Source organism: Homarus americanus, unplaced genomic scaffold (assembly GCF_018991925.1).
Source record: "Homarus americanus isolate GMGI-L3 unplaced genomic scaffold, GMGI_Hamer_2.0 scaffold20465, whole genome shotgun sequence".
NCBI lineage: Eukaryota > Metazoa > Arthropoda > Malacostraca > Decapoda > Nephropidae > Homarus > Homarus americanus.
This window is the reverse complement of record NW_024756914.1, coordinates 7,761,339-7,772,011: the sequence shown is the minus strand read 5'-3', so window position 1 is coordinate 7,772,011 and position 10,673 is coordinate 7,761,339. Positions and strand designations below refer to the sequence as shown.

Here is a 10,673-nt window from a genome sequence, read left to right as displayed (position 1 = left end):
TGGTGTTCAGTGGGTGATGGTGTTGTTTCGGTGTTTAGTGGGTGATGATGTTGTTTAGTGGGTGATGGTGTTCTTTTGGTGTTCAGTGGGTGGTGTTGTTTCGGTGTTTAGTGGGTGATGGTGTTGTTTAGTGGGTGATGGTGTTGTTTTGGTGTTTAGTGGGTGATGGTGTTGTTTTGGTGTTTAGTGGGTGATGGTGTTGTTGTTTAGTGGGTGATGGTGTTGTTTCGGTGTTTAGTGAGTGATGGTGTTGTTTAGTGGGTGATGGTGTTGTTTCGGTGTTTAGTGAGTGATGGTGTTGTTTAGTGGGTGATGGTGTTGTTTTGGTGTTTAGTGGGTGATGGTGTTCTTTTGGTGTTCAGTGGGTGATGGTGTTGTTTTGGTGTTTAGTGGGTGATGGTGTTGTTTAGTGGGTGATGGTGTTGTTTTGGTGTTTAGTGGGTGATGGTGTTGTTTAGTGGGTGATGATGTTGTTTTGGTGTTTAGTGGGTGATGGTGTTGTTTAGTGGGTGATGATGTTGTTTTGGTGTTTAATGGGTGATGGTGGTTTTGGGTTTATGGTGATGGTGTGTGGGGATGTTGTTTGGTTTGTGGGGATGGTGTTGTTTGGGGGTGAGTGTTTTTGTTGGGGTTTGGGGGTTTGCGTTTGGTGGGTGATGGGTTTTTTTTGAGGGGATGGTGTTGTTTAGTGGGTGATGATGTTGTTTTGGTGTTTAGGTGATGGTGTTGTTTAGTGGGTGATGATGTTGTTTGGGTTAATGGGTGATGGTGTTGTTTGCGTTTAGTGGGTGATGGTGTGTTTAGTGGGTGATGGTGTTGTTTTGCGTTTAGTGGGATGGGTTTTTTGGTGTTGGTGGGATGGTGTTGTTTTGTGTTTAATGGGTGATGGTGTTGTTTTGGGTTTTGGGAGTGGGTGATGGTGTTGTTTGGTTTGTGGTGATGGTTTTGTGTTCAGTGGGGATGGTGTTGTTTTGGGTTAGGGTGGGATGGGTGTTTGGGGGTGATGGGTTGTTTTGCGTTTAGTGGGTGATGGTGTTCTTTGGTGTTCAGTGGTGATGGTGTTGTTTCGGTTTGAGGTTTAGGGGGATGGTGTGTTTTTGGTTGTGTGGGTGTGTTGGGGTGATGATATTGTTTTGGTGTTTAGTGGGTGATGGTGTTGTTTAGTGGGTGATGGTGTTGTTTTGGTGTTTGGGGGTGATGGTGTTGTTTAGTGGGTGATGGTGTTGTTTGGTGTTTGAGGATGGTGTTGTTTAGTGGGTGATGGTGTTGTTTGTGTTTGTGGGTGATGGTTTTTTGGTTCAGTGGGTGATGGTGTTGTTTTGCGTTTAGTGGGTGATGGTGTTGTTTTAGTGGGTAAGGTGTTGTTTTGGTTTAGTGGGTGATGGTGTTCTTTTGGTTCAGTGGATGATGGTGTTTTGTTTGGTGTTTAGTGGGTGATGGTGTTGTTTTGGTGTTATGGGATGGTGTTTTTGGTGTGTGGGGATGGTGTTTTGGTTTAGGGTGTGGTGTTGTTTGGTGGGTGATGGGTTGTTTTGTGTTTAGTGGGATGGGTTGTTTTGGGTTCAGTGGGATGGTGTTGTTTGTGTTTAATGGGTGATGGTGTTGTTTGGTGTGGTGATGGTGTGTTTGGTGTTTAATGGGTGATGGTGTTGTTTTGCGTTTAGTGGGTGATGGTGTTGTTTTGGTGTTTAGTGGGTGATGGTGTTGTTTAGTGGGTGATGGTGTTGTTTTGGGGTTTAGTGGGTGATGGTGTTGTTTGGTGTCTGGTGATGGTGTTGTTTTGGTGTTTAGTGGGTGATGGTGTTGTTTGGTGTTTAGTGGTGATGGTGTTGTTTGTGGGGTGGTGTTGGTTTTGGTGTGTGGGATGGTGTTGTTTTGGGTTTAATGGGATGTGGGTGTTTTGTTTGGGTTGGTTTAGTGGGTGATGGTGTTGTTTTGGTAGTGGGTGATGGTGTTGTTTGGTGTTTAGTGGGTGATGGTGTTGTTTAGGGATGGTGTTTTGGGTTTAGGGTGTGGTGTTTGGGGTGATGGTGTTGTTTTGCGTTTAGTGGGTGATGGTGTTGTTTTGGTGTTTAATGGGTGATGGTGTTGTTTTGCGGTTTAGTGGGTGATGGTGTTGTTTGGGTTTAGTGGGTGATGGGATGGTGTTGTTTTGGTTTTGTGGGTGATGGTGGTGTTTAGTGGGTGATGGTGTTGTTTTGCTTAGTGGGTGATGGTGTTGTTTTGCGTTTAGTGGGTGATGGTGTTGTTGGTTTAGTGGGTGATGGTGTTGTTTTGCGTTTAGTGGGGGATGGTGTTGTTTGGTTTGGGATGTTTTGGGGTGATGGTTGTTTGTGGTGTGTGTTTGGTGTTTGTGGGTGATGGTGTTGTTTGTGGATGGGTGGTGTTTGGTGTTTAGTGGGTGATGGGTGTTGGTGTTTAGTGGTGATGGTGTTGTTTAGTGGTGATGGTGTTGTTTTGGTTTGGTGTGTTTGGGTGATGGGTTGTTTTGGTGTTTAGTGGGTGATGGTGTTGTTTTGGTGTTTAGGGTGATGGTGATGGTGTTGTTTGCGTTTAGTGGGTGATGGTGTTGTTTTGCGTTTAAGGGTGATGGTGTTGTTTTGCGTTTAATGGGGGATGGTGTTGTTTTGGTTAGTGGGTGATGGTGTTGTTTTGGTTTAGTGGGTGATGGTGTTGTTTTGGTGTTTAGTGGGTGATGGTGTTGTTTTGCGTTTAGTGAGAGGTGTTGTTTGGTGTTTGTGGGTGATGGTGTTGTTTAGTGGGTGATGGTGTTGTTTTGCGTTTAGTGGGTGATGGTGTTGTTTTGGTGTTTAGTGGGTGATGGTGTTGTTTTGGTGGTTTGGGTGGTTTGGGGTGTGTGTTGGGGATGGTGTTGTTTAGTGGGTGATGGTGTTGTTTTGGTGTTTAGGGGTGGGATGGTGTTGCTTTGCGTTTAGTGGGTGATGGTGTTGTTTTGCGTTTAGTGGGTGATGGTGTTGTTTTGGTGTTTGGTGGGATGTGTTGTTTGGGGTGATGGTGTTGTTTTGGTGTTTAGTGGGTGATGGTGTTGTTTGGTTAGTGGTGATGGTGTTGTTTTGCGTTAGGTGATGGTGTTGTTTTGCGTTTAGTGGGTGATGGTGTTGTTTTTGGGTTTGTGGTGGGGTGATGGTGTTGTTTTGTGTTTGTGGGTGATGGTGTTGTTTTGCGTTCAGTGGGTGATGGTGTTGTTTTGGTGTTTGTGGGGGATGGTGTTGTTGGTGTTTAGTGGGTGATGGTGTTGTTTTGGTGTTTAGTGGGTATGGTTTGTTTGTGTTTAGTGGGTGATGGTGTTGTTTAGTGGGTGATGGTGTTGTTTTGCGTTTAGTGGGTGATGGTGTTGTTTGGTGTTTAGTTGGTGATGGTGTTGTTTAGTGGTGTGTGGTGTTGTTTTGGGGGGTGTTGTTGTTTGGGTGTGTTGGTTGGTTTGGGAGGTTTTGGGGTGTTGGGTTGGATGTTGTTTTGGTGTTTAGTGGGTGATGGTGTGTTTGGTTTGGGGGTGTGGTGATGGTGTTGTTTTGCGTTTAGTGGGTGATGGTGTTGTTTTGCGTTTAGTGGGTGATGGTGTTGTTTTGGTGTTTAGTGGGTGATGGTGTTGTTTTGGTTTAGTGGGTGATGGTGTTGTTTGGTGTTTAGTGGTGATGGTGTTGTTTTGTGTTTAGTGGGTGATGGTGTTGTTTTGCGTTTAGTGGGTGATGGTGTTGTTTTGGTTTAGTGGGTGATGGTGTTGTTTTGTGTTTAGTGGGTGATGGTGTTGTTTTGGTGTTTAGTGGTGATGGTGTTGTTTTTTGTTTAGGGTGATTTTAGTGGGATGGTGTTGTTTTGGTTTAGTGGGTGATGGTGTTGTTTTGTGTTTGTGGGATGGTGTGTTTTGGTTTAGTGGGTGATGTGTTTGGTTTGTGGTGATGGTGTTGTTTTGGTTTGGGTGTTAGGGTTGTTTTGGTTTAGGGGTGATGTGTTTTTGTTGTGGGTGTTAGTGGGTGAGGTGTTGTTTGGTGTTTAGTGGGTGATGGTGGTGTTTAGTGGGTGATGGTGTTGTTTTGGTTTAGGGTGGTGTGTGTTGTTTAGTGGGTGATGGTGTTGTTTTGGTGTTTAGTGGGTGATGGTGTTGTTTTGGGTTTAGGGTGATGGTGTTGTTTTGTGTTTAGTGGGTGATGGTGTTGTTTTGGTGTTAGGGTGATGGGTTGTTTGGTTTAGTGGTGATGGTGTTGTTTGGTTTAGTGGGTGATGGTGTTGTTTGGTGTTTAGTGGGTGATGGTGTTGTTTTGGGTTTAGTGGGTGATGGTGTTGTTTTGGTGTTTAGTGGTGATGGTGTGTTTTGGTGTTTAGTGGGTGATGGTGTTTTGGTGTTTAGTGGGTGATGGTGTTGTTTTAGTGTTTAGTGGTGATGGTGTTGTTTTGGTTTATGGTGATGGTGTTGTTTTGGTTTAGGGGTGATGGTGTTGTTTTGTGTGATGTGTTGTTTTGTGTGGTGGGTGATGGTGTTGTTTGTGTGTTTGGTTGTTTGTTAGGGTGATGGTGTTGTTTTGGTGTTTAGTGGTGATGGTGTTGGTGTTTAGTGGTGATGGTGTTGTTTTTGGTGTTTAGTGGGTGATGGTGTTGTTTGGTGTTTAGTGGGTGATGGTGTTGTTTTGCGTTTAGTGGTGATGGTGTTGTTTTGTGTTTAGTGGGTGATGGTGTTGTTTTGGTGTTTAGTGGGTGATGGTGTTGTTTTGGTGTTTAGTGGGTGATGGTGTTGTTTTGTGTTTAGTGGGTGATGGTGTTGTTTTGTGTTTAGTGGGTGATGGTGTTGTTTTGGTGTTTAGTGGGTGATGGTGTTGTTTAGTGGTGATGGTGTTGTTTTGTGTGTTGTTTTTGTGTTTAGTGGGTGATGGTGTTGTTTGGTGTTTAGTGGGTGATGGTGTTGTTTTGTGTTTAGTGGGTGATGGTGTTGTTTTGTGTTTAGTGGGTGATGGTGTTGTTTTGGTGTTTAGTGGGTGATGGTGTTGTTTTGCGTTTAGGTGATGGTTGTTTTGCGTTTAGTGGGTGATGGTGTTGTTTTGGTGTTTAGTGGGTGATGGTGTTGTTTTGTGTTTAGGGGTGATGGTGTTGTTTGGTTTAGTGGGATGGTGTTGTTTGGTTTAGTGGGTTGTGTAGTGGGATGGTGTTTTGGTGTTTAGTGGGTGATGGTGTTGTTTTGGTGTTTAGTGGGTGATGGTGTTGTTTGTGTTTAGTGGGTGATGGTGTGTTTGGTTTAGTGGGTGATGGTGTTGTTTTGGTGTGATGGTGTTGTTTTGTGTTTAGTGGGTGATGGGTTGTTTTGGTGTTTAGTGGGAGGTGTTGTTTTTGGTTTAGTGGGGATGGTGTTGTTTGGTTCAGTGGGTGATGGTTGTTTTGGTGTTTAGTGGGTGATGGTGTTGTTTTGTGTTTAGTGGGTGATGGTGTTGTTTTGGTGTTTAGTGGGTGATGGTGTTGTTTTGGTGTTTAGTGGGTGATGGTGTTTGGTGTTTAGTGGGTGATGGTGTTGTTTGGTGTTTAGTGGGTGATGGTGTTGTTTTGGTGTTTAGTGGGTGATGGTGTTGTTTTGGTGTTTAGTGGGTGATGGTGTTGTTTTGGTGTTTAGTGGGTGATGGTGTTGTTCGGTGGGTGATGGTGTTGTTTTGGTGTTTAGTGGGTGATGGTGTTGTTTGGTGTTTAGTGGGTGATGGTGTTGTTTAGTGGGTGATGGTGTTGTTTTGGTGTTTAGTGGGTGATGGTGATGGTGTTGTTTTGGTGTTTAGTGGGTGATGGTGTTGTTTTGGTGTTTAGTGGGTGATGGTGTTGTTTGGTGTTTAGTGGGTGATGGTGTTGTTTGGTGTTTAGTGGGTGATGGTGTTGTTTTGGTGTTTAGTGGGTGATGGTGTTGTTTTGGTGTTAGTGGGTGATGGTGTTGTTTTGGTGTTTAGTGGGTGATGGTGTTGTTTGGTGTTTGGGTGATGGTGTTGTTTAGTGGGTGATGGTGTTGTTTAGTGGGTGATGGTGTTGTTTTGGTGTTTAGTGGGTGATGGTGTTGTTTTGGTGTTTAGTGGGTGATGGTGTTGTTTTGGTGTTTAGTGGGTGATGGTGTTGTTTTGGTGTTTAGTGGGTGATGGTGTTGTTGTTTTGGTGTTTAGTGGGTGATGGTGTTGTTTTGGTGTTTAGTGGGTGATGGTGTTGTTTGGTGTTTAGTGGGTGATGGTGTTGTTTGGTGTTTAGTGGGTGATGGTGTTGTTTTGGTGTTTAGTGGGTGATGGTGTTGTTTTGGTGTTTAGTGGGTGATGGTGTTGTTTTGGTGTTTAGTGGGTTATGGTGTTGTTTTGGTGTTTAGTGGGTGATGGTGTTGTTTTGGTGTTTAGTGGGTGATGGTGTTGTTTTGGTGTTTAGTGGGTGATGGTGTTGTTTTGGTGTTTAGTGGGTGATGGTGTTGTTTTGGTGTTTAGTGGGTTATGGAGTTGTTTTGGTGTTTAGTGGGTGATGGTGTAGTTTTGGTGTTTAGTGGGTGATGGTGTTGTTTTGGTGTTTAGTGGGTGATGGTGTTGTTTTGGTGTTTAGTGGGTGATGGTGTTGTTTTGGTGTTTAGTGGGTGATGGTGTTGTTTTCGGTGTTTAGTGGGTGATGGTGTTGTTCAGGTGAGGAGGGATCCATAAACAAGGGTTAATATTTGTCATTGGCTGTCTGCAAGTTTCCCACTTTCAATATTACAGACACAACGACTTGAAAAAAAACAAACATACGACTTCATATAATTTTCTTGTGCAAATTAATATTGACGGAGTATCTCACAAACTTCTACACATATATTTCTGTATCCGCCGTGTTGCCAGAGTCACTTGTTGTTAACCAAACCTAACCTTAATTAATATGAAAAACAAGCAGCAGAATCGTTGTCAGAAGACCTCACCAACCTAACCAAAAAAACCTGCCTAACCTTACCTAACTTCCTAGCCAAGTCCCTCGGACCCCCCATTATATTAAACAGAGAGAACTTACTATGATATGGTGTACTCTTTTTTTCTTTTTTTTTTGTGGACGTGAGAGCAGCCACCTGTACCGAACGGTTCATAAGCATACACTGAGCATCAGCGTTGATCCGGCCTGGGCGGCAGAGTGTTTTGAAATATGTCAATATGATCGGCTGTTTACATCCTGGGATGAGACGTCACCGCCACATTACCGCCGAGAAGACAAAGTAGTCGCACCAAGGTGCCTAATTATCTACCAAACAAAGCATTTGCACAAGAAATGATAATCATATCAGAACGCACTGAAGAAAATAGAGTAAGGAAATAAACAGTAATACAAATAACTCGTCCGTGGGTCAGTCATCAATATTTACTATTTTATCGATTAAAATACTCATAAGAATATAAATTTCCAGAGGAAACATTGTAGAATAAATTACAGGTATTTTTTTTTTAGTTTTTTCTCTTTCTCCCGATATAAGACTCAATATACAAGTAGGTGTTGGCAACTTCTAAATATTAACCCCTTGGTATTATTGCAGTTTCAGTCAATACACGGCCGATTGTTTTAACCATCCCCAACCTTCAGATTTCATTATCAGAAGTATTTCTAACCCCATTTCAACGAGGGGGCAAAGATTAATAACTTTAGGAATGAATTTTAAGGTTTTCCATGCTTTTACAACAGTCTATGGCCGCACGTTACTTATGCATGTGCTCTTTTGTCTGTTGTGGACTTTGGGGCATGTGCAGTAGGTTAGGTTACGTTATGTTTAGTTAGTTGAAATTAAGTTAGGTTAAGTTTCGTTACCTTTGGGGGGGGGGAACAATACGTGGCCGATTGCTTTAATCATCCCCAACTTTTACATCTCCATATTTGGAGTATTTATAACCCGATTTCAACCAGAGGGCAAAGAATAATAACATCAGAAATAAATTTTGAAGTTTTTCCATACTTTTTGGGAGGGATAACTCTAAAACGGGTACTTTCCCCCAGAAATAAAGGTCAAATTTGATTAAATAACACCAAAATACACAGGGTGAGCTAATTTATAAACTACTAATGCATATTGGCCGAAACTGCAATTTTACCCTCTTCTTGAATATGGGACTCACATTCCAATCACTGGCGACCTTTTGCTCATGCAGGCATTTACAGAACAGGATCTTCAGGGGCTCAGCAAGCTCGTTGCACAACTCTTAACCTTATTCCTTTAAATTACACCAAACATTTCATCTTACCTTTAAAATACATTTACTTGAGGCATCAGTTGGTACTTACTGTGCTGATGGCTTGTTAATCAAACTCACTCTAATGGATTTATGAACTTCTTAATCCTCAGTTTGTTGATAGTTATTGTTGTTGTTGTTGTTGTGAATCAGCTGTGGTCGGTTGTCCTCCATGCCTCACTTACGCTCTCTTTCTCTCTCTCTCTCGCTATTCATGCCTTCACTTACGGTTCCGTATACTGTACTGTGTTATCTCAGTATTTCAAATAGAAATGATACTAACAGGGTGTCTCATCTTTAGCTAAGGATAGCAATCAGTGCAGTGGGTGAAACATAATCAGGGGCGGATCCAGGAATATTAAAAGGAGGGGGGGTCCAAGAAGTTGAGGGTGGGGGAACATGGCGAGCATAGCGAGCCCACCCACCTGGGAGTGGGGGGTTGAAATCTGACCAATATCATGAGCAATTTGAGGCCATTTTGAAGCCTTGTGCATTTGATATTAGGAAATAATATGATGTCAATAATAATTATTTTGTGCTCCACAAAAACGCCTTAGTACAATATTACATTAATGAAAAAGTATTGGAATTTTCTGATGAAAAAAAGGAACGGACATGCACTGGCTCCTGGATGTATTTGAACCTACTCAAGTGGTGTTCAAGTCTGGTCTTGAAACAGCTCACAAGGGGTGACCTAATTGAGGTGTATAAGCATCTCAAGGGGCACTACTCAGTCGAGTGTCCTTACTTGGAGCTGGCGGACAAGGGGTCACAGCTCAAGATTGAAGAAGCCGCAAGTCCAGAAAACTGTGAGGGCAAACTTTTTCAGAGTGAGAGTTGCGAACTCTTGGAACAATCTACCAGAAAGTGTTGTGACGGCACCGAGTGTGAGTTCTTTCAAGACAAGACTTGACAAACACTGGAGCGGGTTCAGGTACATTCAGGAGCCGGTGCATGCCCAGTGTAAGACCTTGTAGTGGAATTCTCCCCTACAAACGCTGTTTGTCGCTGCCTAGCCGACCCCACCAATTCCCCAGTGTATGCCTCGTGGTCTAGGTCAACCAGCGCCGCCATACACCACGGAGCGGGGGTCAACTGCTAAGCCACGCCTACCCCCGCTATTTAAGACCTGACCTCGTGGTGATCTGCCTCTCCTTCTAACTACACCAACCAGCCAGCAACACCTCCGCCTGCCTGGCGGTCCTCCTCCTCCGCCTGCCTGGCGGTCCTCGCTCCCGCTGGCGAGCCACAAGCTGTCCTTCTCTGAGCGTCCTCACCAACCAGCTCTCTCTACATCACGCTTGTAACCATGCTGCCTTCCCAGCACCAAGCTGCATTGTACATCCAATACAACATGTATATAGAGAGCACATCGTGAGTTTCCTTTCTCCATTCCATCCTGAGTGTGAACCAAACATCCTGAACCCCACAACCTTAGAGCCAGCCAGGCGAGGGTACAGGGAGAGGATGTTTTTGAAGAGTCCAAGTGGTGTAAAATTAAATTAAAGGGAGGGGACTTACTTATCGTCGGGTGTATCTACAGATCCCCAAACTGTGGCCCACTAAATCAAAGGAACTTAAGAACCTTAATAAACAACGCGGCGATGCTCAACCCTAGCCACCTCCTTATCATGGGGGACTTTAACTATGGCGACATCGACTGGAGAAACGAGTCCACCCCGAATGACTTGAATAACCTGCTACTCTTTTTGTAGAAACTCTGAGAGATAATTTTCTGTTCCAACATGTTAGAGACCCGACACATTGCACAGAGGAGCAAACACCCAAGCCACTTGACCTCATCATAACAAACGAGGAGAGTATGGTGGCCAAACTGGAACACCTTGCCCAGTTGGCACCAGTCACCATATAGTGTTGTCATTCAGATTTAACTGTTACCTAGTTCGGGATAAGGCCAGGCCAAGGTGCAAATATTACAAGGGAAATTACAATGGGATGAGGGAAAAGATGAGGGGTATCAACTGGCCTGACTTATTAAGGTACAAGAAAGCAGACACTACGCTGAATATCATAACTAGTAAAATGACCCATTTGATCGATGAATATATACCCAAGACCAAACCCAGTGCTTCTAGGAATACGAGGGGATCCCTACACATGAACCATGCGGCGGTCGACAAAATTAAGAAGAAAACCCAGAAATTCAAGACGTGGGTTGGGTCAAACGATGAGCAAGACAGGAGGATGTATGCAAGAGCCAGAAACCAAGCAAAGATAGAGTGTCGGAGGGCTGAAAAGGAGTTCCAGAGGCTGGTTGCAAGCGAGGTCAAGTCAAACCCAAAGGCGTTTTACCGCTATGCAAAGTCGAAATTAAAAACGCGAGTAGGAGTATCAGACCTGAGGCTGGTGGATGGCAGTTACGCAGATTCTGACCAGGATAAAGCTGAGGCATTGAACAGCTTCTTTTCCTCGGTGTTCACAAGAGAGGATGTAACTAACCTTCCTGCA

The 10,673-nt window shown here is 43.8% G+C and overlaps 1 protein-coding gene across 2 annotated transcripts in view; it reads right to left on the bottom strand.

Annotated features, from left to right (window-relative positions):
* The window catches only part of LOC121857103 (tetratricopeptide repeat protein 5-like), a 94,705-nt gene extending 86,313 nt beyond the window's left edge, over positions 1-8,392 (bottom strand). Inside the window, exon 1 of one of the 2 annotated variants that reach the window (XM_042352978.1) lies at positions 8,286-8,392. The gene's annotated coding sequence lies outside the window, so the exon portion shown is untranslated. Of the gene's footprint in view, positions 1-8,256 lie in introns of both variants that reach the window. The other variant, XM_042352977.1, reaches the window with a different exon arrangement.
* Between the last annotated feature and the right edge of the window lie 2,281 nt (positions 8,393-10,673).